Here is a 23,004-nt window from a genome sequence, read left to right on the forward strand (position 1 = left end):
ACAGTTGCGAAGCAGAAAGACAGAAATGCCATCACTGTCGGGCTTACTTGAGTTGTCGAAATCAGCAATTGCCTCCAAAATGTCCACCTCCGATACATCAAGCGAGCCAATATTGACCACTGAAGGGATAGAGTCTAAGACATCAGAATCATGCCAAACTGTGTATGGCTCGAAATTTGAGCTAAAAAAAGAAGCAAAAAGGTTTGCTATGCCACTATCAGTATTTGAGCTCAAGTTACCAAGGTTCATGGCTGAAGGAAGGGCACTCGTCGACCTTTTTGAATTTATGAAATGCCAGAACGACTTAGGATTAACCTTAAGTCCCCTTTCAACGTCAGCAATATACTGATTATATAAAATTTTTTTAAAAAAAATCAAACTCCCGCTTATGCTGCACATATCTGGTCCAGTCAACAGAGTCACGTGTTTTCTTAAATAGTTTAAAGAACTTGTTACGCAGATTCTTATACCTAACAAGACCCTTCGTATACCATGGTATACCTTTTTGAAGGCGGCGGGCCCAACTGCCAATTGGGAACAAAGCAAACGAGCAAGGGTTGTACATTTGGTACCTGATCGCGTTCCTTTGTTCCCAATTGGCAGTTGGGCCCGCCGCCTTCAAAAAGGTATTTTTTGTTCATTTTTTCCATATTTTAGGTTTGGTTAACGAATTTTAGCTCCAAAGTCTCTCCATAGATCTTAATGACCGATACCTTAAACGACGCCAAATTAACGCACCTATACACAAAAAAATAGAGGACACAAGATATAATTTTTTTTCGACTTTTCCTGAGTTTTTAAAGTCAAAATTTCGTAAAAAATACCCCACAAAAATCATCATTTTTGCATTTCAATGCTTTATATTTCCCAGACGGTAAGCTGAAATCACAAAGTGTTTGGCATCAACTTCTAGCTGCGTCAATTATCTTTTCAAAATAGCAAAGTTCTTTACAACCAGACGTAAGATACTAGAGTTATGTGAAAAAAACAAGCGTTACCTCTGAAAAAAGCTTTAAAAAAAAATACCAGTTTTCAAAAATTCTTTAAAAAAAAGTTCTGCCAAAGAAAAAAAAAAAAATATCATCAAACCATTTCTAAGCCCCAAATCTTTAAGAAAAAGTTCGTTTTGTTCCTTGAGGAAAAATCGTGTTGACTAGTGTATTTTAAAATTCTATATAAATCATAAGCTCACAAATTTAGATACTGGCTGAGTACGGGTATAAAAGTAGAGTCGCGTCCACGGAAGCGACTCACACGTTCCTTCTCGTTGCTTTTTACTTATTATAATTTTAAAATGCTAAGATGAAAGTTTCATTTTGAAACTTTGAAATTATTATGCCGCAGATAGTCCGAGAATTGTTCTATATTTACCCAAGGTAAATAGAGAAGGACCCCGTTCCACCCCCCGTCTGCAAAGACATGGGATGGTTCCAGGAGAGCATCAAGGTGGTAGCCTGCGAGGATGAGCGCTCCGTAAAGCTATACAAAGCTGCGGTGGCGCAAATCGGTGAGGTCTATGCCGGGGCAAAGCTCGTCGCTGTGGACTGGAGCGAGGAGCCCAGTAGGCCAAGGGCCCGTATATGGGTACCGGCCACTTTCAAGGAGCCCGAGCGGATCCTCACGATGTTGCAGAGATGCAACCCCACACTGCCAACCTCAGATTGGAGGGTGGTCAAAGTGGAGGCATCAAAGGGCCCCACAAATCAGGCAGTGGTAGTCCTAAATAAGGAATCGCTAGCCCCGATCGAGGCAGCCAGGGGAGAGCTTAACTTCGGGTTCAGCTCGGTGACCATGAAGGTCTATAAGTCGGACGCAGCGACCGAGGCGCGTTCTGTCAACAACCCAGTTGAGCAGGACGTTGCCTTGGAGATCGAGGCACCCGAAGTAGACCCGGAGCCGGAGCCGGAGCCGGCCCTGGAGAGCTACTCCTCGGAGACGGAGCTGATGCTCGATTTTGAGGCGTTGTGTCGGGACGAGATACTCGACGACTCTGACGCCGACATAACAGTGGTGGAGAACGTTTCTAATGAAGTCTCTGAGGCTTCTGCAGATAAATCTCCACTACTGTAAAGCAGCATCCGCTGCCCTGATACTCCGCTTAGTCGCAAGCGGAGGGGACATAGTCCTAATCCAAGAGCCCTGGGTGGTAGGAGGCAGGGTCTGTGGATTAGCGACGAAGGACTACAAGCTGATCGTAGCCCAAACTGAAGGTAAAATCAGAACCTGCATATTAGCAAGAAAGCACCTAAATATCTTTCTGCTCCACAATTTTAGCAATGGCGACAATACGGCAGCTAGCCTAGAGCTACAAGGGACACGCCTAAACCTGGTGTCGTCCTACATGGCTCACGAGGAAAGCGATCCTCCCAGTGACCTCGTTCGCAAGATTGCCAGCGACAGCGAGAGGTCGGATACAAGCCTACTAATAGGCTGCGATGCCAACGCTCATCACACCCAATGGGGAGCTCGGATACAAATGCAAGGGGTGAGTCACTTTTCAGCTTCATCCTGAACTCCAACCTAATTATCGGTAATCGGGGTAATGACCCCACTTTTATCATAAAAAACCGTCAAGAGGTTATTGACCTCACTCTATTGTCTCACAAACTGTCAGACATAATGGAAAGTTGGAGAGTCCTAGAGGACCACTCCTTCTCCGACCACAGGTACATCGAGACAATCCTATCGCTCGAAAGCACCATACCCACTAGCTATATTAACCCAAGGAAAGCCAACTGGGATATGTATAGTGCAAAAATGGAGGAATCTCCCCCCCCTAGCCCCAAAATGCCCTGACACACAAGACGATCTTAATCGTCTTGTGGACAATTTCACGGAAGCTTGCAACAAGGCCTTCATGGCAGCTTGCTCCCCAACCAAACCAAGAGGGAAAAAGAAACCCCCCTGGTGGTCTAAACATATAGATACCCTCCGGAAAGACTGCAGGACTCTCTTTAACAGAGCCAGAAGCAGCAGCGAGGAAGCGCACTGGGAAAATTACAAAAGTAAGCTAACCCTATACAAAAAAGAAACAAGGAGAGCAAAAAGGGCCTCTTGGCACAAATTTTGCTCCGAAATTGAGGACACGTCAGAAGCCGCAAGGCTACGCAAGATCCTGTCAAAAACATCCCCCTCGGTGGGATACCTCAAGAGAACGGATGGTACGTGGACTAACTCTAGTGAGGACTCCCTACACATTCTACTCGATACTCATTTTCCTGGGTGTACGACCATCGAGCCGGCAGACACCCCAAGTGAAGGCCCGGAAACCTCGATGGGGCACATCCTCACAAAACGGAATATTAGCTGGGCAGTAAACAGCTTCAAATCCTACAAATCGCCTGGCCCGGACCAAGTCATTCCGGCTCAGTTGCAAAAAGCCGGGGACATGGCCATCAACTGGCTGCAAAGTATCTTCAGGAAGATACTGACAGTGGGAAAAATCCCCCGAGCTTGGTTAAAGGCTAAAATAGTCTTTATCCCCAAAGCAGGGAAACCCTCACACACAACCCCAAAAGACTTCAGACCAATAAGTCTATCGTCCTTTCTTCTCAAAACCTTTGAGAGACTAGTCGGGCTGCAGCTGAGGACAACTATAAATCCTCAGTGGCTGTCAGGCGCTCAACATGCCTACCAAAAAGGAAAATCCACGGAAACAGCACTCAATGAAGTAATCTCGGCGGTAGAGAAATCTCTACAAGTCAACGAATACTCCTTAATCGCTTTCCTAGACATTGAGGGAGCTTTTAACAACGTCATACCAGGAGCCATCACAGAGGCCCTGACTGACCTGGGAGTGGATCGTCACTTGATGATGCTCATAGATCAATTGCTCACATGCAGGACAGTGACATCATCAATGGGATCGTCCACTCAGTCTAGGTATGTCAACAGAGGCACCCCGCAAGGTGGTGTCCTGTCTCCCCTTCTATGGAACATAGCAGTCAATAAGATACTGTGTGACCTGGAAGGGGGGGGCTGCAAGGTGGTAGCATACGCGGACGACGTTGCCATTATTTTCTCGGGAAAATTCCCTCAAACACTCTGCGATCTAATGACCGCAAAGCTCGCGCGACTCTCAGAATGGACAGAGTCGCGTGGACTGGGAGTCAATCCCTCTAAGACGGAACTTGTATTGTTGTAGGCTCTCCTTCAGCGACAGTGCCAGTTACTTAGGGTTGGTAATTGACAAAAAACTTAGCTGGAACCTGAGCATCAAAGACAGAGTGAAGAAGGCTACGATAGCACTCTATACTTGCAAGAAAGCCATTGGGCTAAAATGGGGCATGAACCCAAGAATAGTCCAATGGATTTACCTGGCAATAGTCAGACCAATACTACTCTACGGAGTCGCAGTGTGGTGGCCTGCCCTATCGAAGGGGACCATCACTTAACAACTGGGCAAGGTGCAGCGCACTGCAGCCCTATGCATCAGTGGAGCTCTAAGCACAACACCAACGGATGCGCTAAATGCTATCCTATGCTTGCAGAGCCTTGACCTTGCAGGTAAGGAGCAGGCAGAAATGGCAGCAATCCGTCTTAGAGACTCTGACCAATGGGTGTCACATCACACCGGTCATGCGTCCATCCTAAACGGAAACAAAATCGTCCCCACAAAAACGGACTACTGCGTTCCGAGGGAGTATATAGATACCCCCTTCGAGACAATCATCCCTCACAGAAACATCTGGCTTGAGGGACCACCTGGTCCAAAGGGAGCCATTCGAATTTGGCTCAAAGCTGGACAACAAGGTCGGAGGAGGAATCTACTCCGAACAGCTGAACATAAGACAGTCCTTCAGGCTCCCGGATCACTGCAGTGTCTTCCAAGCAGAAGTCATAGCGATCAAGGAGGCCTTGAGCTGTCTTCAGGAAATAGCCCCTGCGGCAACTCATATAAATATCTATAGTGATAGCCAAGCTGCGATCAAATCGCTGAATGCGATAACATCAAGCTCGGCCACCGTGGCAAACTGTCGCAAATCTCTTCATGAGATGGCTTATCAGTTCGTCATCAGCCTAATATGGGTCCCGGGTCACCAGGACATTGAAGGCAACTGCATAGCGGACGAGCTGGCCAGAGCTGGCACAACAATCCCCCTTCTCCATGATAAGGAGTATATTCGTATGCCAATGGCCACCTGCAAGCTCAAAATAAAAGAACATTTTAAGCGATTAATAAATGACAGATGGCAAACCGTGTCACTATGTCGCATAACTCGGCAAACATGGCCTAACATCAATAGGAAGCGCACCGATGAGCTTTGCAAACTCAGTAGGAGTAGGTGCAGCTCAGTCATACGCTCCCTCACGGGACACTGGCTAATAGGCACACATGCAAGCAGGCTGGGCGCCCCATATAACGACTTCTGTCGAAGCTGTAGAGATGAGGACGAGGAGGAGACTGTGGAACACCTGTTCTGCTCCTGTCCGGCTCTCAGTAGAAGGAGACTGCAATATTTGGGCGCTCCTTTTCTAATTGACATTTCGGACATGTCTACAATCAGTCCCAGACGGATCGCAGGCTTCATAAGGGCATCCGGATGGGATAATGGATAACATAGGGTCTCACGAGGGAGAAGGGAACGTAATATGCGGTATCACAACGGGCCGAAACCGGCCTAGGTGTGTCGGGTCTCTGATAATCCCGACAGCCGCTTCAACCTAACCTAACCTACCCAAGGTACCTTGCAAACAAAACGTAAACATTCAATTTTTTCGTCAATTCCATGTCTATGCTCTTTAAAATATGTTATCTGCACGGTCATCGCCGGCAGTTGCACGGGTAGAGTCGATGATTGTAGTTTAGTTCATTATATATGTAGTATCCAAAAATAGCGAAAGGTGATCGATTTGATAGAGAGTTCACGATGGGTCGATTGATAAATTCAAGACGGGGTCGATTGAAGACGTGGGGCCGGTTCAAGACTGTGTCGGATTGAAGATCAAGTCTAAGATATACGAGAAGTGAGTTGCTAGGTCCAGACTGACTTCAAGGGGAGGCGGGCAGAATTGGCCGTGCCCTAATATGAGCTATAGAGCGAAAGATAAAGAGAGCGATGGCAAAGCAAAGGTTCTTTCCTTGGCGTGATATAAAAAAGGCGAAGGAGAACGGCTGCATAGGCTGCTGCCATGCGACAGTATGAATATGTACATATGTATGTAGATGACAAAGTTAAGCAGTGGGAAGTATAAATGACAAACAATAATAGATATTTACTCTACTGCTGCACCTCTGACTATGATCTACGGATTATTTGGCAGCGTAATCAAACAATTTAGTTTTTCACTTTTTGCTCACTGGTAGTTGTAAGCGCGTCTCACTAAGTGGACACGAAAGCAATAGAATATTCCAGCAATGCAATGTCTGGAAACAGAACACAGAGCCCGATCTAATTCGCTGGGTGGTGGTGGCACGCGGTGAGTTGTATGTATGGAATACAGAGTAAAAATATTTTCTATTCTTTGAGTGGTTCGTCGTTCGCTTACCATATGGTTAGTTCGGAAGTACCAACGTATGCTTTGTAGTGCGTTCGATCGCGTAAATTATTGTATTGTACATACACTATTCGGACCGGACAATGGTATATACCGACCACTTTTACCTCAAGGAACCAAACCGACTTTTTCTGACAGATTGAGAGCTTAGAATTTTTTAATGAATTATGGTTTTTTTTCTATAGTAGAACTTTTTTTGAAGAATTTTTGAAAACGTATTTTTTAAAACTTTTTTTGACAGGTAGCGTTTTTTCACATTACTTAAATAGCTTATGATGAACTTTGCCATAATGAAACTGGAAAAAATAAAATAAAAAAATTTAACATTTTTTTAATGTTTGCCGTAGAAAAAAAAGATCATTAAACAATTTCAACCCCAGTTCTATCCGAAAAAGTCGGTTTGGTTCCTTGAGGAAGAATCGTTTCGTATAGTGTTATAATATCCATATAATCGGTATTCATTCGACTGCCTTAATTATATTAAATTTGTATGGCTGGCACTTGCTTCTCTACATTTTTATTGTTCCTGCCCTGTCTGTTTGTCAACGAAAAATAGAATATTTCTATATCTCGCTCGTGCGCACAAAATACCATCGGTTGATTTTCAAGTATAAATCGGCATTTCTTTTTTCGGAACTGAGTACTCGTAAGCTAAACGCCTACTGTTCAATTTTCTGTCGAACAAAATACAAAATACATTCGTTTCCATACGAATATCATCCTTGATTTGGTCGACGGAAAATTTAGTTGATCTGAGTATCAGCTTTGCCATAATGCTATAATGCAATGTCTTTCAATTTTCTAAGTCTTCAGTTAGGTATTCCATACTAGAGTGATGACCTGAAGCACTAACCATACAGGGATATATGTATAGGGATGTAGGCATGCATGATGGAAAGCTCGGGCGAATCTGATGAGAAAGACAAAAGACATCCACACATCAAAATATATCCCCATACATCCAAATACATCCCCATTCATCCATGCATACACACCATGTAATTGCGCGCCCCTTGGGTTACCATCCAACACCAAGCCAACTGTAATTTTGAATAACCCCATAGAATGAACGAATATGTATAATAAACGGTTATTTTTTAATTGTAATTCATAATAGACTTCATATTAGAATAATTCCATGAGGGTATTAAAGGTGCGCGAATTTGACAAGTAATTTGAAATATAAGCCAATTCTTTAAAATCAACATAGATATATACATGTATTTAATAACATCTATAAATGCAATTATATGGATCGTAAACACAGTTGATATTACGGCAGCAACGAATACAATACATTTACGTAACCTGGAAATGAAACTCAAAACAAACTCAAAATGGTTTCGGAAAATAAGAATTGATAAATATATTGTCGTGTCTGTTTACACACATATGTACATTTGCAATGCTCAGCTTGTTTTCGCTTCCCGCCATGAGTCATACATACCGAACGGCCCACTCCCGACCCGAATGGCCTGGCTTCCGACCCGAATGCCTCTGCTCACAGAACCGAAGACCCTGGGAGCTGGGACAGAAAACTCAGCTGCGACACGTTCGGTGTATGAACTGGCACATCTATATACTGTATGGTTAGTGCCTGAAGGCTGATCAATCTTTTCAGCCTTTTCTTTTGCTGGATATAAGCCAACTTTATTTGTTTGCCTCAGTCCGTTGGTTGCGATCGGATCTTTATTATAGGCGCAGCTTTGACTTGGACTGTCGAATTGTAAGATGCAGAAGTAAAATCAACAATACCTAATAAAACATTTTTACTGCAGTGTTTACATATTGTTATAATATAAATTAACCTACAAATTAAGTAAATACTCGTATGTATACATTTTTATACCGTACTCGAAGTGTTAAGGACTATATTAGATTTTTGATGATGAGCGCCTAGATCTCAGAGACTATAGAAGCTAGAGCAATCAAATTTTGTTTCCAGACACATGCGAAATTAATTTACATTTGCTATCACCACCCCTCTCTCATATGCAATTAGATACAAATTAATCAGACAGGCTCCGGTATTCACTTTCACAAAAAATGTGTGATTTACTGCTCGAAACGCAAGACTTTTCTGTTTTCCAAACGGCAAAACATTTCTCGCCGAAACGAATTTTGATTGCAAAAGGAAAAAAATAGATGACTTATTTAAGCAATTGAGCTTGTAACCTTTTTATAAATAACTAGCGGACCCTGCGAAGGTTGTCTCGCTCCATTTTAACGCCTTCAGATAAACTCTAGATTGATAATAAAAAAAATAATTCAAATACAATGGCTCTGGTGGATGAGTCAAGAAGGGAATTTTTACCTCTCCACCAGCGCAGCATATGCCGGGGGTTTCCGATTGAAACGTTAATGCAATGCTGGCATACAATAGACAATGAAACGATATCAACGCAACGAAGATCTTGGTAGGCTATTGCACAATCGTTATCGATTGTTTGTTTATTCGGCTTTGACAAATGCCGCTTCGCCTACTAAGCAGGCATTAGGCAAACAAATAACTCAATTGATGAATAATAACTCGAGTTTAGAACGCATATTCAACTATGACAACTGCCTCTTCGCCTACTATTGTACGGCTGAGATTCCACAAAAGAAACAAATATAAAATCACGCTTTTCGCGATCGAAGGTTGGTTTTTCTAAAACTTTCTTTTATAAAAACATTTTCAGCAAACACGAACAGCTGGATAAAATTTGAGCCAAATCGTCCCGGCCGTTATAAAAATCAATTCTTTTCGGTTTCGATGGTTTTTCTTTTGTAAAAACATTCTTCGGGCAAATACGAACAACTGAATACAAATTTAAGCCAAATCTGCTCAGTCGTGATGATGCACTATACATTTTTATCTCTCCATTTTTATATATATCGAATTTCTTTTATCCTACCTCAAAATTGGATCTAAAAAATTTGGTCTGTGCAACAAGAAATAGTTAATTGCTCCGAACAGCTTTGGCAGCCCGAATTGGATATTGATAAATCTCTGTTAAATATAACAGAGGCCTTTTTGTATGAGCTGGCGGATTTGCGGATCCCAGAGCGCCTTGAAGTGGAAAGTATGACTTTGTACTGGAAAAAAGTAGAATGAATAATAATTCCACGTAAGTCATAAGCTCACATATATACTGACTGAGTACGATTATAAAAGTAGAGTCGTGGCCACTGCGTCTCACAACGTTCCTTCTCATTTTATTATTATATTTTTGATTTTTCATTAAAACAGCTTTGAAAATGTTTACAATTCTGCAGCTATCAATCGGACTTGAAACTTTTTAGCTTAAGTTTACTATCTCCCAGTGGGTACACTGACCACTCTAGCAGGAAAAAACGTTTGGCTCCTAAAATTTTCAATATGTATATGAGCATTTCAGCGGGTCGAAAACGTACGTTCGCTCGATTTTAATGCAGAAAAAACTTTTTTTTGCGTATCGATCGCATTTTGTTAGCTCCATGCTTAGTGCAAATAATGCGGTTCATCGAGTTTTAGTTTTAATAATAGCACTACACTAACATAACAATACCTTAAACGACGCCAAATTAATGCATTTATGTACAAATTTTTTTTCGACTTTTCCTGAGTTTTTAAAGTCAAAATTTCGTAAAAAATATCGCACAAAGATCACCATTTTTGCATTTCAATGCTTTAGATTTCCCAGACGGTAAGCTGAAATCACAAAGTGTTTGGGTTTAACTTCTAGCTGTTTTAATTATCTTTTCAAAATAGCAAGGTTCTTTACAGCCAGACGTAAGATACTAGAGTTATGTGAAACAAGCGCTACCTCTGAAAAAAGCTTAAAACAAAAAATACCAGTTTTCAAAAATCCTTTAAAAAAAGTTCTGCCATAGAAAAAAAAAAATATCATGAAACCATTTCTAAGCCCCAAATCTTTAAGAAAAAGTTCGTTATGTTCCTTGAGGAAAAATCGTGTTGACTAGTGTAATTGAAAAAAACATGCGGTCGCGAACGTACGAAAAATAGAAGTCGACTTTTGCTCAATCTAGTAAAATGAAAAAAATCTGCGAATTGGAACGAAATATTCTAAAGCGAAAAATTTAGTTTTAAAGAGGATTAATGTAGCTTTCTATCGAGTATATTCACATTAAATTATCTGCACTGGTTTTCTTTAATTGAACGCGAACGTACGATTCTTCCATGTGTGTCTTTTTTTCCACCTCTCGTTTTCCACATAAATCATTTCATATTTCCTTAAAAAAAAAAACACTTATTACTCCATTTTATGTGTGTAATAACATTAATAGCAAGAATAGAAAATTTTCATTCTCTCAACTGCAAATCATCTGCAAATATTTATTTTCGTGTTAAAAAATGAGAAGTAAAGGTTTTATATTTAAATTAGTAACACCAAACTTACTTACTTGCATTCAATGCGAAGCAATTACAATAAAATTATGTTTTTGGTGGCGATCGCACGTTTAGAACATTGATAAGAAGAGCGAGAAGGAACGTGTGGATCACTCTACCTATACCCGTACTCAGTCAGTATAAACATTTTTGAGCTTATGATATTTTAGAATTAAAAAAAAATATTTTACATTTTACATCTACAATGTGTATTCTACATCTAACATGTATTTTGTAAATGTACCATTTAGATTCTACATCATCTCCGCTAGAGGGCGAAAGAAGAAAGAGAAGGAGAAGCGGGTCTTTGGCAGGAGGAGGCGGGGGAAGGAACAGGAAATTAATTTCTTCATTCTGGCTATAATTATGATCCGATCTGATTCAGATTCGGCAATCTGGTAGATATGGTAGATATATTCTCTACGATACTGCGTTCCTAGTTTTAACGTATCTTTAAAATTGTGCCTGGCACATATTTTCCTCCTTTGTGGGGGCGGAAGGGGGCGTGGCGAAATTTTGAAATACACTTGTAGCAGTGTGATATCACATGAGTCTTAAAACCAAATTTGGTTACCCTAGCTCGTACAGTCTTTGAGATCCAGCCGACAAACAAGACAAACGGACGGACAGACAGACATGGCTATATCGACTCGGCGATTGATGCTGATCAAGAATATATATAATTTATGGGGTCGGAAACGTTTCCTTCTCTGCGTTACACTTTTACCACAAATCTAATATACACCTTAATTCTTTTTTGAGTACGGGTATAAAAAATAAATACGAATCCATATTTTTTTGTATAAAATAAAACAATAAAATGAGATAAATGAAGACAAGCATTTAAAAAATGTATTCTTCACATCTTTCGAAAAATTGAATATCTAGAGATTTAGTGTTTCCTATGGTTTTTTTTCGGAATCTTTCGAGTCTGAATACTAATAGATACAGATATAGGCAGCCCGCCAATGTGCTTTTATTCTTGTTATGAAAAGCTCATAAGCATTCGTCTGTATATGTTCATCATTAAAAAGCTCAGAACAAACTGCGCACACGTCACGCGCACAATAAAGCTAAACCATCCTTTAAAAGCTGCAGCTACTTCAGTCACCGCTTTGTTGTCAGAATAATCGGTAATATTATAACAGGCATGAAAAATGTGTTTCCCTCGTTTGATATATATTGTTGTTATTAATTACTGACGAGCTGGACTAATATGGTAAATACATAGAATGTACATATATGTCTGTCAAGAAAAATAATTTTTACTGTTATTATGACGCTAATAAAATAGAGACGTACAGTAAAAAAGGCTAGCAGAAATTCAAGTGGTAAGTTATTACTACAATAAATCAAGAACTAGAGAAATTTAAACCTGTATTCAAAAATAAGTGTCTTGAGTGAACGGAAGCGCAAGAAAAGCAAAGAAAAAATATTTAGCGACATTTAGGGCTATTACACACTTACGCGCTTGTTAAAGAAAGAATTCGAAAGTATATATACATGTGAAAATTTTTTTGGATCAACACCAATTGCCGATTTAATATAGTCAAGTTTGTAAGTCCGGATGTGTTTTTTTGTTCCGTTGTAAAGTAAGATGTTAGAAAATATTTGTTTCTTAATCGTCTTTTCTTAATAAAATTCAATATGGTTTTCGACTTTTTCTTAGCTAAGCGATATTGTAAACAATTCCAGAGACCGTTCGTTACTTCGAGTAAAATAGGTCAATTGGGTTTGATTTCCTTAAAAAACAAAATAGTTTTTCAAGACAGCCAATAGTAAAACGAGAAGGAACATGTGAGTCGCTTCTGGGGACGCGACTCTACTTATACCCGTACTCAGTCAGTATTTACATTTTTGAGCTTATGATTGTTTATAATTTTAGAGGGCGCTCGCGCACTGAACGCGGCAGAGTGTGCGAGCGAGAAAGAGAATGAGTAGCGTGAAACTGACTGGCGGTGGCGGGGGAACCAACACAAAATAAATTTTTCCATTCTGGCTATAATTATGATCCGATCTGATTCAGATTCGGCAATCTGGTAGATATGGTCATTCATTACGATATTGTTTTCCTGTTTTTTAGTTTTATAGTATCTTTAAAATTGTGCTGCCACAGATTTTCGTCCTTTGTGGGGGCGGAAAGGGGCGTGGCGAAATTATGAAATACACTTGTAGCAGTGTGATATCACATCAGTCTGGGAACAAAATTTGGTTGCTCTAGCATTTATAGTCTCTGAGATCTAAGCGCTCAACAAGACTGATGACGGACGGACCGACCCACGGACGGACAGACGGACATGGACTCGGCTATTGATGCTGATCAAGAATATATATACTTTATGGGGTCGGAAACGTTTCCTTCCCTGCGTGGCACACATCCACTTTTTCCAAAAATACAATATACCCCTTAACTCTTTTTGAGTACGGGCATAAAAACACAATTCATTATAGGCCCAAGTCTGTCAAAAAAAAGTTGTTTTGACGCAAGTCAGAACTGTTACATAGTTTAATAAATTTTCAATATTAATAAAGACGCGAGCGCGAGATAACAAGTTATATGCTGTAACTGCAGAAACGAAGAAGTCGGGATATACCTGGTCGAAATAAATTTTGAAACACTCAATTTTTTTTATATAAAATCTTAAATGAATATCTTTTTTTCTAATGAAATATGAATTGCTCCCTCAGAAATAGTTGTGCACTGGAACGAAAATATTTTTTTGAAATTTTGTTATTAGGCGAAAAAAGTATATTTTTCGTCACTGAAGATAACGTTTTGCCATTCACTTGTCCAAAATTTGTACTTTTCTGCAAATATCAGACGAGATGTTTCATGCCTTGGTAGAAGCATAGGTTTGCGAACCATTTTTCCATATTTAATGTTATTCTCCGAGCTTAATATTTGCTAAATATTTAGTCTTAGATAATTAAATTTACTTACACAGCTAGTAAGAATCAAATAACTTTTCTTACGCCAGGGAGATATCTTCCTTCAAGATAAGCGTCTCCCCAAGTCAATTTGAAACCATTCGTTCCGCCAAGTTTTGGCCGGATCATTTGGTGGTTAAAGAGTTTAAGGCTAAGAAAAAGAATAGGCCCCCCATTACTCTTCCTAGCATTCAGACCAGTGCTCCATCTCCATCCTCATCTTCCACCTCTACTTCCACCCATCCAAAAAACTAACTTCCTCTCTTGTAGTTACCTACCAGAATGCTAGAGGCTTGCGTTGTAAGCTCAGAACTCTTTTCCTTGAGAGTCTCGCATTCTCGTCCCACGTTATTGTGTTCACCGAGACCTGGTTAAAGCCGGACATCCTTAGTTCCGAAGTTTTGGCAGGTCGGTACACAATTTTTAGAAATGACCGTTCGTCTCGACGTGGAGGTGGGGTCCTTATTGCAGTGGACTCAAACTTCACGTCGGAACATTTCATGGTTCAGGTTCAAGAAAACTGATTCTCCCAAGCTTTTCCATTTTCATTACTTGCTCGTATATTCCACCTTCCTCGGATATCTTAATATACGAGCATCACCTGTCCGCTTTAAAAACTGTTTCTTTCTCGCTATCAGATAAAGACCATATGATAGTTCTTGGTGATTTCAATTTGCCAGGTACTGTTTGGTCTTCGGTAAACTAGTCTAATAACCTTGTGCCCATGTCACGGCATGACTTTATCGACGGCTTGCTAGACCTATCCCTGTCTCAAGTCAACCATGTGAAAAATTCCTTGGGTCGATTGCTTGATCTGTGCTTTGTCTCGGATCCGACCATAGCGTTGTTAACCCGAGCCCTTCCGCTCACTACACCTGAAGACTCCTACCATCCCACATTCGAAGTGTCAGTCGATATTGGCCCTACTGTATTGGATCGAATGGGTAGGCTATCTGAACGTGTCCGCTGCTTTCGTAAAGCCGAGTTTACGAAGCTTAATAACCTCATTAGTGATTTTGATTGGTCCGCCCTGTATGTGTGCACTGACGTTATGAAAGGCACTACCATTTTTTACAATGTACTTGACACATTTTTTTATTCTTGCGTCCCACTTTCTTGTCCGGTTAGATCTTGGAAGCCTCTTTGGCTTACCAAAGAGTTATCCAGTCAACAAAACTTAAAATCAAGGCTTTATAAAAAATTTCGAGAAGTTGGTTCTCCCTCTTCTCTCTCTCCCTATGTAATAGCTCGAATTTCTCCGTTCTTAACGCTCAATGCTACAAAAATTACCTATCTCGATGCAGGATACGATTTTCACAGGACCCTAAACAGTTTTTTAGCTTCGTAAATATTCCGCTCCATAAGAAAGGTGGCAATTCTGATGCAAATAATTATAGATAATTATAATTATTATAATTATATAATTATATTTGCAAATCCTTCATTTCTCCGTCTCGGCACGGATTTATAACCACAAATTTATTAGAGTTTACCTCTTTTATCATTAAGGGATTCCAACTTGCACACGGATGTCATTTACACTGATTTCAGTAAAGCATTCGATTCTGTAAATCATTCCCTTCTAGCACAAAAACTAGACCTTTTAGGGTTTCCGCCTTATCTTTTGAGATGGCATTCTAGCTACCTTCGTTCTAGGTCTTAAAGAGTCCTCTTCAAAAACTCCTTCTCTTCACCTTTTAAGGTTACTTCTGGAGTACCACAGGGCAGCCATCTAGGCCCCCTACTATTCACACTCTTTATTATTGACCTGCCTTTAGTATTAACAAACTCTCGAGTACTCATGTATGCGGATGATGTTAAACTTTGTGTCCAGTATAAGGACATTTCATTTCACTCTCGCTTGCAATCCGATCTCAATAACTTTCAGTCATGGTGTTGTGCAAATATGTTACACCTAAATGCCTCGAAATGCAAAGTAATGACATTTCATCGCTCCAGCCCCCTTTTGGCTCCTTATAGCCTCTGCGGTGGTTCTCTTGAGAGAATTACCTTGGTTGATGATCTTGGTATTAAATTAGACCCAAAGTTAAAGTTTTCTGAACACATTTCTACCATGGTAAATAAGGCCATGGGCTTGGGTTTATAAAAAGGTGGTCAAAGGAGTTTGACGATCCCTATATAACGAAGACTCTCTATATCTCGCTTGTTCGTCCGATTTTTGAGTACAGCTCTTGTGTATGGTGCCCCCAGTACAAAGTACAACAGGACTGTATAGAATCAGTACAGAAAAACTTTTTACTTTTTGCTCTGCGTGGCCTTAACTGGGATGCTGTTGTGAGACTGCCATCTTACCCTCGTAAACCTTCCAACCTTAGTTAGTCGTAGAAAAATGCTTGGTGTGATTTTTATGCACAACCTGATCAAGGCTGACGTAGATAGCCCTGACTTTTGAGCCGCATTAAATTTTCTATTAGATTTACTAGAAACTTTATTTCTTTGTTCCTTCCACTTTGTAGATCAAATTATTCCGAACCATTTAGGGTCCTATGCCCGGACTTCAATTCCCTCTACCATATAATATCCACCACAAATTCCCTTCCTCTTCTTAAATCACTTGTTAACACTGCTTTCTCTCCGTGTACACACATACACTTGCAAGGCTCGTCGTTCTTTCGCATCCCGTCATGAGTCGAACATGTCGACAATATGGCGAGTGGCCCGAATGCCTCAGGTCCTCGATCCGAAGACCTTAGGACTAGCGTGACCTTTTATGGTATTTTAAATACTTTATGGTATTTTTCGATGCCAACATTGAGCAAAAAGTATTTTTTTTTATCATTGTATATACTAGCATTTTTGAACAACTTCCGGGTATATAATGATATTTTTCGACTTGGTCACTTTGTTGTTGAAAGCGTCACGCATTTTTTTCGTTCGTGAATCCTAGTAATCAGATCCCAAAACTGTTTGCTAGCAAACAAATGTCTTATATTCTTCTAGCGGCCAGTGGTGTCACCAGAGGTGTGCACTGCATTCCGTACGGTTACACTGCTTAGACAGCTGCTAGGTTTTGTTTAAAGTTAATAAAGTGCACTTCTTCGCATGGGATCGCTCTTCCCCAGTCATTTCCTGGGCTCCCCAATATTTTATTGGCAAGGTAATGTGTCTGACTATCAGCAGCAGTAGATGGCGACAGCTCCCGTGCCGACCACCGTGAAGACAAAATGTTTTGAAAACAATATTTGTTTTATATTCCCTAAAATTAATAAAAATAAAATATCTTAATATCCATATAGGCTAGGTTAAGGCGGTAGTTGGTGAGAGGGGGAAATCCCCCCACCTCAACTCACTTGGTCCTGCTACAGCACCGTTGTGATGCCGCAAGGGCGAGTACCTTTCTCCCCTACACCGTGGTGAGCAATCTGATTGCGGAGTTAAGGGCAGTCCCATCCGGTAGCTTGGATGTATTTGGACAATATCCCTGGTCTGATTTTGGACAGGTCCGAAATGTCGTTGAGGAAAAGAGCCCCAAGAAGCCGTAGCCTACGGCTTCCCAGGGCCGGACAGTGTAAAAAGAAGTGGGGGACCGACTCCTCCTCGTCCCTGCAGCTTCTACAGAAGTCGTTATAAGGAATTGACAGTCGGGCAGCGTGTGTGCCGATCTGTCAGTGTACCGTGATGGCTCGGATGACGGTAGAGCACTGTACTCTGCTGAGTTTGTAGAGCTCCTCCGAGCGTTTCTTCGATCGACTTGGCCAGATGGACCAGGAAGTTGTACAGTTGATTGTTTGCTGCCATCGTCTGTCGGCAATTAGCTCGAAGGTGCGTTAGTAGCCTACACGTAGCCAAAGGCATCGCTACTTGCTTCTTCTCTGGTAGGAGAGGTGCGGTAGTACCATGCCTGGCTAACTAGCCAGCATCATTCCCGTGGATATCCTTGTGTCCGGGGACCCATATTAGGGAGAGATCTAAATGATCAGCGGTCTCATTAAGAGACCTGCGGCATATGTTAACAGTCGTTGAGTCGTTAACGATATGAGCCAAGTCCTCTGAGAGCTGCTTGGCTGTTTGAGAAGACGCACAGTGAGTGTCTGTCTAAAGAAAGTTTTCAGACGATTGAAAGACCTTCGCTTATTGCTTCAACCTCCGCTTGGAACACACTACAGTGATCCGGGAGTCTGAAACAATGACTAGTGTTGAGATCGTTACAGTAGACGCCACGGCCGTCTAACTTTGAGCCATCAGTGTATATGTGGATCGCATTTGCGGGTCCAGGTACCGTCGAAGAGCTGATCACGCGGTATACAGTAATCTGTCCCCTCCGATAGTTGCGGGAGTCTCGTCAAGATTCCCGAGTATCCAAACGTGGATGCTTTCCAGAGTTTGGATTCTCTCATTCCGAGAGCGGAAAGAGTTGCCACCTTTTTCCCCATGAGTTGTACAGGAAGATGGTACAACTTGGTATCGAGGGCTTCGCTTGGGGTTGTGCGTAGTCCGCTTGTTATGCATAGCTCTGCCATGCGTTGGACACGACTGAGTTTGCTAAGACAAGTTTTCTTGTTCAGTGCTGGCCACCAAACAACCACTCCGTACATCAGGATTGGTCGTATTATGGCGGTATATAGCTACCGGACTATATTATTCCTTTAAGTCCAATGTTTTTTCTGCAGGTATAGAGGGCCATAGTGGGCTTTTATCGAGCTTCCTATCGAGGATCAGGCCAATATACTTGGCATTATTGCTAAAAATTAGCGCTTTCCCGCAGAGTTTTGGGGGAGTCAGTGTCGGAATCTTGTACTTCCTGGTGAAGAGTACTAGTTTCGTTTTAGATGGATTAACACCTAGCCCGCATTTGTCTGCCCATTGGGACAGTTTCATTAGAGTGCTTGTCATGCACTCGCATAGCGTCTGCGGAAATTTCCCAGAGAACAATTAAATTAAGAGAAAACCAGTCAAACGAACAGATAACTCATGGTTCAACCCGGAGCTAAAGCTGGGTATCATCAAACGAAATGAGGCTTTTAAAAAATTTAAAAGATACAACACTGAAAGCCACTTTAATATGTACAAATCAATAAGATCAGACGTAACTAAACTAATATACTCTGCCAAGACCGCCTTCTACTCCTCAAAGTTTAACAACGCTCTGTGTAGCAAGCAGAAATGGCAACTGATTAAAAGTATAGGAATTGCCAAAAAAACAAGAAATTCGCTAGTTGACATAAATGAAGTTAGCAACCAATTTTTGCAATTAGTTATACCGGACCCACCACCAACCCTGAACTTGACATCAGCGCCCTATAATTATACTGTTATTAGTTAGTTTAGTTTATGTTGTGTTAGTCTTTGTGATGTTCTAGAATCCATTCTTAAGATTAAATCAAATGCTATTGGCCTAGACGATATGAACCCGAAATTTTTGAGAATAATACTCCCTAGAATTATCATGCAAGTTACTCACATTTTCAACACAGCCATTACCACATCAACGTTCCCGGAAAAGTGGAAGGAGGGAAAAGGAGGGATAGGGATCCCAAAAGCAAACTCTGCAGACTATAGGCCAATATCCATACTCCCGACCCTGTCAAAAGCGTTCGAGACCTTGGTAGCTGAACAAATAAATTAATTTCTTACAGAGCACACATTACTAAACAACAATCAATCTGGATTCAGAATAAATAGAAGTTGTACAACTGCAATGATACAAATTGTAGAGGATATCCGTGAAAGAATGGACGACGGAAATGTAACGTTCCTAACTCTTTTTGACTACACTAAAGCTTTTGACTCAGTTGACCATCGCATCCTCATAACAAAGCTTCGCATATCCTACAACTTCTCTGACTCAGCAGTACGGTTGCTATCGTCCCATCTGCTAAATAGGAGCCAGACTGTTGTTGCTGAAAGGAAAATGTCGTCCTTTGCCTATGTTAAGTGTGGTGTCCCACAGGGATCAGTACTTGGCCCGTTATTTTTCTCGATTTATGTAAATGATATGCCAATAGTATTGTCCGACTGAAAAGTGCACATGTTCGCCGATGACGTCCAATTATGTATATGTTAGTCGACCGTTAAATAGAATAGATGAGTGTAGAAATGTTACCAATAGAGAGCTTGATAAAATTAGTGCGTGGGCAACCAACAATCGTTTATGCCTTAATCCAACGAAGTCAAAATGCTTGATTACACTAGTCAACACTAGAATTAGGCTGTGGCCCAAAATAACTGTTTCTGATAGATTTCGGAGTTTAAAATTTTTTAACGAAATTTGGTTTTTTTTATGGTGTAGTTTTTTTTAAAGAATTTTTTAAAATCTGGTATTTTTTTTAATGTTTTTTTTCAGAAGTAGTGCTTCTATTTTTCACATAACTTAAGTATCTTATATCTGGTTGCATAGACCTTTGCAGTTATGAAAAGCTAACAAATGCAGTTATAAATCCGACCCATACCTTTGTATCTGCAGCTTAACGCCTGAAAGATATTAAGCTATTATATAGCTGCATTTGCCAGCTTTTCAGAACTGCAAAGGTCTATGCAACCAGATATAAGATACTTAAGTTATGTGAAAAATAGAAGCACAGTCTCTAAAAAAAACCATTAAAAAAAAACAGATTTGAAAAATTCTTTAACAAAAAATGACACCATAAAAAAAATAATAAAGTAGCCTTAATAAAAAGTTCAATTTTGTTGAGTAGTGTTATATACAAAAACAGGAACAAAATAAATGTAACCATATTAAGACGTGTAGAAATATGCTACATATAGAAGACAACTAGTTTAGGCTTTGTTATAAACAGTACTCTGTCGTGGGATGATCATGTGAGCAAAGCAGTTGGAAAAACATATGGGATTTTAAGAGCACTTAATATTACCAAGCAATTTATACCAGTAAGCATCCGGATGCAGATAGCAAAAGCATACCTAGTACCTGTACTCACTTATGGGATTGAGGCATTTGGAAACTGTGGCTACGCAAACAGGCAAAAGTTGAGCGTGTGCTTTAATAATATAGCTAGATTTGGATTAAGGCGCAACGACAGAATCTCCGCATTCTAATATAAAATTTTCGACATGCCTCTATTCAAATGGATTGACTTGACTGTAAGATGCTTGCGTTCCTACATAAAATAATCCTCACCAGAGGATTTCTCTGTATGATTTTCTGTATGAAAAACTTAGATTTACCAATTCCGCAAGAACGAACAATATTATCACCATACGATATAGAACACTAAACTCTGAGAGACATTTCTTTGTGAATGTTATTCGCATATGGAATCAACTTCCACATCACATGAAAACAATACGAAACCTTTCACAATTAAAAACACAGCTAGGTGCCAACCTTACACTAGACTAAGATTTAAAAATCAAATTCAATTTAAAATAAAAAAAAACACGAACATTAACATAAGAAAACAAATCAACGTATGTAACCAATAATGTATGTATGTCATATTAAAAGATTCATTTAGCTCTAAGTTTAATACCAAACTAATGAGACACCTAGTGACTAGTGCTCTTATTATAAGCCCCTTGCTTGTAGCACTAGGAAATACAATAAACTAACAACAAACAACAACATCATCAGCGTACGCCACCACGTGACAACCACCCCCCCTCTATCTCCCGCAGCAGTTCATTTACTGCCGCCCTACTACTACTTCGCCTTGCGGCGTACCTCTGCTGACAAACCTGGTGTAAGTTGACGTCCCCAATGAGGCCTCAACGGTCCTGCATTGAAGCATCTCATCGATGAGACTCACCGTCCGGGAATCAGTCCCCAGGTCCGTCAGTGCATCCGTGATCGCCATCGGGATGATGTTGTTAAAAGCGCCTTCTATATCAAGGAAGGCCACCAATGTGTATTCTTTATAGTTAAGGGACGTTTCAATGATCGATGTGATCGCGTGTAGGGCCGTCTCGTTGGATCTTCCTTTCCGATAGGCGTGCTGAGAATCAGAGATTAGATTGGGCGGAATACTCGCCCTGAGATGCAGCCCTAAAAGCTCCATCGTCTTTAAAAGAAAGGACGAAAGACTTATTGGTCTGAAATCTTTGCGGGCAGTGTGCGATGGCTTACCTGCCTTGGGTATACCAGTGAGCGAACAGTTAACACGTTGGTCGTGACCCATGTATGTGGAGCACATCCTCAGTGAGCTCTCCTGGCCTTCGAGGCTCACCGCTGTGTGATCTTCGTTGCTGAAATTTGGGAGCAATGATAAGTGTAACTTTTTTTTTGCCAGCAGGAGTGTCAGGGAAAATTCTGAGACTCACCTAGACTATTGTGTCGTCGGCATAGCTCTCGGTGGATGTCGTCCGACATCTTCGACGCTAAGTCCGTTCGCCGGGTTGGTTTTCGCCCGCTTGGCTTGCTGAGCTTGGCCTGCTGAGCTTGGCCTGGCTGCATAGCGGGATCCTCCGCTGAGTGTTGCCGCTTGGTCGGGGCCTTGGCTGCACCCTTTCCGGCTTTGGCTGGCTGGAAATCCGGGGTTATCGAGCTGGCCCATAGCCTCCGTTCCAACCCCTCTTCCGACGACTTGAAATCCGGGTCGTCGTTGGACAGGATGAAAGCAACGCGCCTCCTGTCTTGGTAGGACGACTTCTTTCCCTGTGGTGCAGTACCTGTGCCTGCCGAGGTTGACGGGGGTTCCCCGGTCACAGAGCGCTTTCCAGCCGGGATTACGCTCTGCTTGGCAGCCACCCCGATAACCAGTTTGCCCCTCCACGTGGATGGGCCCGATTGTCTTACCGGAACCCTCACATCGGTAGCTGCTAGAAGACGGCGGACCGACTGAGTCTCCTTCCCCGTCTTCTTAGGATCTGGTTTCCCAGCCGTTGATATACAGGGATTGGCTTGTCCTTCCGGTACTTTAGGAGTACCGAGCTCCTTTGATGTTTTAATAACACTAGTCAATACGATTTTTCCTCAAGGAACAAAACGAACTTTTTCTTAAAGATTTGGGGCTTAGAAATGGTTTGATGATATATTTTTTTTTTTCTATGGCAGAACTTTTTTTAAAGAATTTTTGAAAACTGGTATTTTTTTATTAACCTTTTTTCAGAGGTAGTGATTGTTTTTTTCACATAACCCTAGTATCTTACGTCTGGTTGTAAAGAACTTTGCTATTTTGAAAAGATAATTAACAGCTAAATAAACAGCTAGAAGTTGAGCCCAAACACTTTGTGATTTCAGCTTACCGTCTGGGAAATATAAAGCATTGAAATGCAAAAATGATGATTTT

General features: G+C 41.1%; 1 protein-coding gene and 1 pseudogene across 1 annotated transcript in view; both read left to right on the plus strand.

Moving 5' to 3' along the window:
• Nucleotides 1–1,419: 1,419 nt before the first annotated feature.
• On the plus strand, nucleotides 1,420–5,559 carry LOC121404890 (annotated as a pseudogene).
• A 6,437-nt stretch (nucleotides 5,560–11,996) lies between these two features.
• Nucleotides 11,997–23,004, plus strand: part of LOC111078555 (Down syndrome cell adhesion molecule-like protein Dscam2) — a 150,345-nt gene continuing 139,337 nt past the window's right edge. Inside the window, exons 1-2 of the mRNA XM_022373290.2 lie at nucleotides 11,997–12,089; nucleotides 12,165–12,201. The gene's annotated coding sequence lies outside the window, so the exon portion shown is untranslated. The remainder of the gene's footprint in view (nucleotides 12,090–12,164; nucleotides 12,202–23,004) is intronic.

This window comes from Drosophila obscura, unplaced genomic scaffold (assembly GCF_018151105.1).
Source record: "Drosophila obscura isolate BZ-5 IFL unplaced genomic scaffold, ASM1815110v1 contig_46, whole genome shotgun sequence".
In the NCBI taxonomy this organism is placed as follows: Eukaryota; Metazoa; Arthropoda; class Insecta; order Diptera; family Drosophilidae; genus Drosophila; species Drosophila obscura.